We start from the raw sequence: 8,723 nt of genomic DNA, 5'->3' as shown, positions 1-8,723 counted from the left end.
CTATGATTCTATGATTCTAAGTGGCAAAGAATCCTCTGAAGAAAGCACTGAAAACAAGGGCTACAAAGGGGTCCAACAGAAATACATGCCTGCTCTGCACAGTGCAGCATAGATGCAGAATACCAGGTTAGCACAGACATACCTGGAAATGTTAGCTTGGCTCTGAAGGCAGTTTAGCCCTATCAGTGCATTATATCTTTGAGCTTAATGTTGTACTGACACAGGTATAATGCTCGCAGTATGACAGCTGGCATGCCAGTGAGAGCCCAGAGGTGGCTCAGAGGCTGCAGTATCATCCTGCATCATTGAATATAGACAGGACCAAAGAGGGGATGAGGTCCCAGCTGCCATCCTCAAAATTTTTCTCTGCCTAACACCAAGGCCCCATAAAAAAGCTCCTAAATTTTTGCTTTTATAAAGCCAGAAGCATCTTAGCCTCAATAGCTTTGAACTTGATCAAATTTCCTCATGGAGATCCACAGACTGGTCAAGAAAAGGGATGAAGAAGGAGGCGACATCCTGTTCTGCCTTTTAATTGCTAGCTCAGTGGTTAGCACACATGCAAATTCCCATGTAGAGATATCTGGACTAGTAATGTTTAACTTTCTGGCTCACTGCCCACTGCTCAAATTCTCAGTCTTGGCTTAAGAGCTCTGCCCTTACCTTGCTTGGGGATATACTTTAAATTATAACCATGGCAGCTAGTAGGCTAAATGATGGGTTCCCTGTGTTATCCAGCAGTAAATGAAGACAAGATGTTTCATGCTTGTTCCTCAATGGGTGTTTGCTCAGAGAGACTGAGTGTCTCCTCTCAGGATGCATCCCTTCCCAGCGCTGGGTGTTTGAGATAGGTCAGCCCCTTGAGCCAGAGAGAGATTCTGTAGATACAAAATTCGGCTAGGGCTTCCACAAGGGAAAATATGTCACTGCTACTATAAAGATCTCAGCTTACTCTTTTCAGTGATTTATATACTGCTAGTGTATAAACCTTTTTGTCCCTATATGAACTGTAAATGGTAGCCACATTTTTTTCAGATATGACAGTCTCATGCAGTAGGTTATTTTTTTCCATTAGAACACATGCCATTAAATCCATTATCCTTTCTAGTTTCTCTGTCAGTGCAATCTATCTCTTTGCTTTGCTGCAGTTAATGCCACTATTAATTAATCTTATCCTTAATTCATACCTCGTATATTTTTTAAAGCAAATGTAGAGCTTGTAATGAGCTGGACTGACAGATTTTGAGATCAAAGGCAGAGGTCTTCAGAGATACATGGGCACTTAATTACTCTTAAGGTACCAAACTTCCACTGATTTCAGTAGTAGTTAGGTGCCAAAATATCTTTGAAGATTGGTACCAAAGTTTAGATTCACGGATTAGCTATAGCGCAAAGTTCCCATCACTAGATTCATTTTGAGGGGGACTGTGTCCAAAGGTGTTAGAACATAGTGCAGACTCCCATGATCCATTCAGTCTCGGACCTTGCTGCACGGATGTGAGTGTAACTCTACCTGCAAGCATAGGTTTGCGATAGGACAAAAGTTTCTACCCAGCTAATGGCTGAGCAGTCAGTTCCACCAACACTTTACACGCAGTTAGACAGAATGGCTCGCTCCCTTCAAAACGCTCACCAATGTCCAGGAATAAAAATCAGAATTTTCCATTTGTGATTAATTTTGTATTCAAAATGATGAGGAGGTGGAGGAGCCTTTGCAATTTATACAGGACACTTAGCTCAGTCTGCATCTTGTCTTCTTACATTGTTTCCTGTGGATAGGAGAGAGCAGCTGTTCTGCTGAAAGGGGTTGTGTTTTTTAAAATACTGTGGCTGAAGCAGCAATAATTTGTATGATGGGCTGCAGCACTGCACTATTTTCTGTTCCGCAGGATGGCATGCCACCTGTCCCTACACAGCACAGCATAACAGAGTGCGCTCGCCTTTAAGCCTATAAGCAGCTTCAGTGAAGTCAGCCATGAGTCTGAAGTTAAGCATTGCTTAAGTGCTCTGTTGGATCAGGTCAGAGTGCTAAGTGTTTTTTCAGATTGTATCTCAAATGTCTTAGCAGCCTGAAGAGCTCTACCTCATGCCCTGAGGGCGGCTGCTTACTCGTGTACACTAGGTTACATCAGTGAGTGATACCCAGATGCTCCTAGTTTCTGTATGAAGAGGTAATAGAACCCTGCTACCTTTCCTCAAGTTTGCTTACTTATACAACAGAGTTTGATCAAACTCCAAGGTAGGCTTGCTATGCTCTTTAGCAATTTTTTTTTTCCAATAATACTGTAATGTTTTGTATTGTGTCATAATATTACACTGTAATATTTTTCATATAAAAAAGCAAAACGTCTAATGCATGAATAACAACCAGTCCAATGGAGCAGCAGCTTTAGTGGAGGCTGAGCTGTCTTTATTGCACAGAAAAAGAAGCAGAAAGCAACTCCCTTCCAGTTACAGGGTGATGAAGCCCTACATACATGCTGGAGCAGGCACTCTGCTGCTCCCTTCTTACATTAGGGGTCATCTGCACCACTTAGCCTCATTACCTCCGAGGACACGAGTCACGTGGGACTGACCGAGCACTCTCAGTTGTATTCCTCATCATCTGAAATGAAAGAATATTAAAGGAGCTTGACACTCTACTTCAAAGGTCAACAAATAACTCTCAGTGTCTCCATATATAAAGCAAGTGACAGTGGACAATGGGCACAGCTTTGTCTCCTGTGCTGGTTGCAGTTTAAAGCAAAGTGACAGGAAATAATGAGGTTTAAATTGGTGAATTGGTTTGTGTGTACTGGGGATTAACCTGTAGTACACATTGCACCCAAATTACAGAACTTCAGAGAAGAACAGCTTTAAAGCATTGTAGCACACACTCTGACTGCAATGATACCTCATTTACAGAAATACTGGTATTCCTCGTTACCGTCCCACAGTCACGTGTCATAAACTTAGATTAAAATCTTAAACTACCTTGCAATAAAATTGGGTGGTATTAGAAAATGAACACTGCTGAAAACTGATTTTAGTAAGATGAGTGGTAGAGAGTGTGAAATGTATCAGCTAAGATCTGGTCCAAATGTTACATTTTTACTAATTCTTCAGCATCAGTGTTTATGAATGAAATAAAGTGCAAAGAGGCAAAGGATGACTCATGTATTTATGCTTTTTAAACAAAAGAATGGGATGAAATAACTGTGCTGCTTACATCCTTCCAAATACTCCGCATAACAATCAAGAGGTAGGTTGCACAGAGAAAATGAGTGGCAGCGTATAGACCTTTGTGTCACCATATGTCTCCCTGTGACATGAGGAACTACCATGCAGTCGCTAACATGTTCAGAGGTCATAAACAGTAGGTAGTGAGTTCAGCAGCAGTGAGTAACAGAAATGACAGGATGCTCTGCATCATTCTAAATCTGCTGCTGTTTTCTCTTGCCCTTTCTAGTTATGCTAGTGGGTGCTTTTTTTTGCTCCAGGAAACTCAGCCTGAGCTCACAAGAAATGGGGCTAGCAGCGTGGCAACACAAGTGCTGTAAGCTTGATGGGTTCGAGGATTCTCAGGCACAGGATTCAATACAAATTAAGGTGTAAATAAATAAGGACTCTTACTCTGGGAAAGATAAGATTCAGGTGAGAGAGAGGACAGAGCAATGCAATTAATAGTTATTACACTAAAGAACCTTTATCACCAGCAAACGATATTATTAGGGTTGAAGACAGTAATTTGAGCAAATAGTTCCATTCACATGCTTTAGTTGAAGTAGATCCCATGAGTCTATTTAGTGCGCTGACGGAGGCGTATTCTTTGGGTCTGAGAGTTCCCACTCCTTTGGCTTTTTTTCGGTCTTTTAATATCTCCATTCACTGTGTCCGGTCCCCCCCAGGCAGAACACGAAGATGACATCTGACATAGCATGGTCAATTCCAAGCATTTAAAATCTGAAAAGAGCACTCAAAATACCAGAAAGATTGACTTGTATAAAAAATCAATAAGCTGAATTATTTCCAAATCAAAATAATATTCCTTCTGATTTTTCTGCATGTAAATTTCATTGTTTGAGGAGATTCTCTGTTAACTGTGGTGCCTTGAAGCTTGCTCTGACCATGACAAAAGAAAGATTCCTTTTCACGTACTCATATACCTCCAGAAGCTGAGGAATTGCAAAAGGCAATACTGCTGTGTTAGTTCCTTGGCTGACTGCCCTTCTGTGCTCATCAAGCTTTCTTATATCTATCCTCTCTAACCGGGTATGCTTGAGACTAACAACACTTTATTTTTTTAGGGATTTTTTTCCCACTATTACCTCTATGTTCAAAGTGCAAATTTCTCCTTAAGCAGGTGTTTCCTTCTGTAAGTCCAACAGTGCCTTCCTCGCAATCAGGGAGATGTGGATTCCTCTCCTGCCCTCCAGAAGGACTCCATACCTATTTTCATTTTCAAATTATTTGTTGGTTAATGAGCAGAGGCTGTCAGTCTCTGAACAGGCACAGTGTCACAGGGATGGAATATCTGCCTCTATGTATTTAATCACATGATGCAATTTTAATCAACCTGCAAAAAACCCCACATTAAAATAGAGGACAGATCATGCTACAGTTAAATTGTGATTTTGCTGTTGAGATAAAAAATGGATATTAATGTTCATGTTGCAAAAGAAAAGTGTACTTCACAGTACATAAATTAAATATATAAAGTTTGCTATTTTATAATACATCTGTCTGCATATTTTAGAGTATTGTTCCATTTTATTACATTTCTGATCAAGACTAATGCTCATTAAAAAATCTACTATGACAATGAAAAATTTTATATGGAAAATTCTTGTCCTCTATTACAATTGCTATCTGCTCCACTTTTTGGAAACCACAGCAAATTAGTCTCGGGCCATGGTAATCTTAATTATATCTTGGAATAGATGATGTTGGAAATATATTGAATAAACTCTTTTGGTGAGATTGCCTTTGCCTTTTAATGCAAAATCTCCATGTTCATATGCTTGCATTATTTAAATTACAAAAGGCAGGCATCTGAAAAATGGGATGCTTTGTTGGGCAGTCATATTCATGAAAATTCATTCAGTTGTGAGGGGGGTCAAAAAAACCGGCGGGGGGAAACTGCTTGCTGATCAAAATGTAACATAAGCTGCACCATTTCATTTAAGCAGCAAAACGCATAGACTAAAAAAGAAAGTTCTATATGATCTCAAAACTCTGTTCCTATGAATTTGGCATACTTCTGGCTGAATAGCAGTTGTAACCCAATCTATTTAGTTGTTTTATTTCAAAAGGACAGGAAATAGAGGCCATTCTAACAGATGACACAAGCACCCTGTAGATTGAGTGGCTGATGCTACTTGTGAAGGTGACAGATGAGAACATTACCAGCTCCAACGCTTTTCTTTTCTCCAAAGTTGTATCAAATTGAAACATTGCCTCTGTACACAACTTAAAACTTGACCAAGTTTTTATCTCATCTCAGTTGGCCTGAGAAGTATGAAATAAAGCATGACTTAGCATAATGGATCAGCTGCTACCATGATCACTTTGCAAGGTGACTCTGACTGCTGGCATCGTAGCATCAGCTGGGTGCTCGCTGTCTTGCAGTGTTCCCAGAATGGGGGAAATGGCAGAGCCGCTCTGGAAAAAGTGGTCAGGACACGTGCACATGTAGTGCAGGTGATGCAACTGGCAGGTTCAGCTGTGCCACATGCAACAAGACACAATGATAAAAGGGGACTAGTGACAGTAAGCACTGCCATGGGCTACATGAAGGATCCTGTTTCACTCCCATAGCATTACTGCCCATTGATAAGGAATGTGTTTAAACAACACTTAGAGGAAGGGTCTTTGAGAAGTGATGCAGAATGTGCCCAGGCCTCCCTGCACTGCAGCCCTGTGGAGAGCCAACAAACTGTCTGTGGGCACCTGAGGGCATGCTAAGCTGCTGGGATATGTTTCATGAACTGCTCAAGAAAAATTGTAAATGAATCAGCTGTTCCAACTTAATCTGATATTTGCAAGGTACAGGTGATATACTGGACCACAAACCAAACTATATTGAGCAAAGCTGTCTGATCTCATACCTCCACTGTAGAGGTTCTCATAATCCCTTCATGGAATTGATGGTGTTATCAGATTTGTGCAGGCCTTCTTCCTTCCTCCATTCACTAAATTCCCTTGAAAGACCTTGTCATATACTCTAGGAAATATTTTTCTCTAACCACTCACTATCTCCTTTAAATTCTTAAAGTAATTTAACTCCCAGAGAAACATCTCCATGAGCAATCTTTGTTGCTATATTTCCTTGAAAACATTTAGGATTCTAAAACTGCTGTCTGTTTGGTCAACCTACTAACAAAAAGGCAGAAGAGGTTATGTGGGAGGCCAAACCACACAAACCCCCTGAGCCTAATCGGACATATGAGGTTCTCAACTATTCAAAGAGTGCCTTCTTGCTACGATAAGACTCAAAGAGACCAGCCAGTGCTATTCAGATCCAAGTCAAAGAAATTTTAAAAATGTGGATTTCTAGGCTGTCTTCTCTAACATCAGAGCACAGTGTCTAAGCTTCAGATGAAACCACCCCTTTCAGATTGGCTAAAGGAAAATCTTCAACACTTGCTATTGTTCATCCCATGAAGCACACCTCATCATGTTAGACATCGGTGGCACGCACCCTTGCAAAAGGAAAAAGTGGTGTCAGGCCCAGAACCATCAGCAGTTGCAATTAAGAGCTCTGTTCTGGTGCAAGGCCATACCACCGTTATGTGACCTGGAGCAGCTGTCACATCAGGCATTGTTAGTGAGGAGGTGACAACCCTCTCAGCACCACCAGTAAATCTAGTGTTGATGTGGCATCTTTGACTGACACTTAATACAGACAAACTACCAGATAATGTCAGTAGCGCCACCACAACATTAAAGAATAGAGATCATTGTCATAAGAATATTTTTTAGGCACAACATGCTTCCTCCCCCATCTTGATGAGATTTTGCCCATCCTTTTTAGAGGCTATTTAGGTATGCTGGTATTCAGTAAGAATGATTTGCCTCTTTCCATCTTGTAATAGAAGATGGAAGTTCTCTTTCACTGCACGTCTTTATATTTCGTTTCTGTCCTTAAGTTTCTTATCCTTTCATAGAAATATTTATCATTTTGATTAGAAATCAGGCATGCATTCTAATTTAATTTTTATGGAAGAGATTTTTGAAAATATATTTCCTGCAGTTCAGCACCTTTTCTCCTCTCCATAATCAAATTTATATTTTGACTTCATAGAGGGCTCTTTATTAACAAGTAAACTTTCCAATTAATGAAAATATTTGGATTTGCCACAAGACAATAAGGAACCAGAAGGAAATAGTGATCAATGCCAGCCTTGATGACAACTATGTTCCCTTTCTTTTTATATTGCAAAACTGACAGAAGAGAAAGAAACCTGTTAAGGCAACGACTTTAAATTTTGGGTTAAGTTTTTTTTTTTTTTTTTTTTTTTTCTCCCTAGGGAGAAAAAAAGGAAAGAAGAAAGCTAATGGCTCTACATCAGGGACAATATGAAAAATGTAGACATTTGCAAAACAATACAGAAGATTTATGAAAGGCTTACTGGAAAATGTGGAGCTAAATATTTTCTTTCTATATATTTTAGCATAAGCAACACAAATATTGGAGGTGCACAACTAGAAATAGTCTGTTGGAAAGACATAAAAAATTTTAGTCAGTCACAGACTGACAGACAACCTTCAGGTGAAAACAGAACTGCCAAGTACACAAATATTAACCAAGAGCTATAACAAATTTTCTTCTTATATTCTGAGAATGTTAAATTTTCGGTCGCAGAAGGTTCCTGGAACTCAATAAATACCTTCACCCACATTCAGAATTCCTTAGCTGGGAGGAATTTTGTACAATGATTAGAACTGAATGCTAATATATCCATCTCTCTCCATAAAATATACATTCCTGATTCACCTATTGGAGCTGTTTGTAAAGTGGATTTACGGAAATCCTTAAAGAAGAGTCTGTCAGCACTTTATCATTGAAGATGTAGGGGTTTTTCCATGTTTTCTCCATTGTAGGCTGAAAAAAACCTCTTCTGTTCCCTAAAATCATTAACTTCCTTCACCCAAGTCATCATTTACAACTAAAGGGCAGAGAAATCATTCACCTAGAGTAATCAGCCACAGACACAAGTTTCTCAAAGGGACCTGAAGATCTCCAGCATTCAGAAGTGAACTCTTCTGCCTCCCATAGCAGCTTTGCCCTGCAGCTCTGCAATCCGGAGCAGAGCACATGTGAGCAAAATCAAACAGCCCAGTTCATTGTGTTATTACCAACCCCCCAATCAAAAAAACAAAACAAAACACGTCTATTCAAAATCTACTCAAAGGAGACATACAACCGAACATACTTTCCAAGGCTGAGGAGATACTGGTTATCTAAAAAAATATATCTTAAAGAATGGAGAAGTTTTCAAAGCCTTTATCTACAAAATTAATAACTGCTTAGTTGCAACTAAATTAGCCTAAATAGCAATGCACTAGGCAATGAAAGGGAGTGATTTGTTAAGTTATCCCTGTCCAGAAAAAAAAAAAAGGCTGTTGAACATATCCTTCATTTTAAACAGAGATGGAATTAAGCATGTGCTTCAATTCTTTTCTGAGTCAGAACTAAAAATTGAAAACCATAGCTATGTAATACTTTGCCATGTTACAGCAGA

This window comes from Fulmarus glacialis, unplaced genomic scaffold (assembly GCF_000690835.1).
Source record: "Fulmarus glacialis isolate BGI_N327 unplaced genomic scaffold, ASM69083v1 scaffold8606, whole genome shotgun sequence".
Classification (NCBI taxonomy): domain Eukaryota; kingdom Metazoa; phylum Chordata; class Aves; order Procellariiformes; family Procellariidae; genus Fulmarus; species Fulmarus glacialis.
This window is presented reverse-complemented; position numbering follows the sequence as displayed.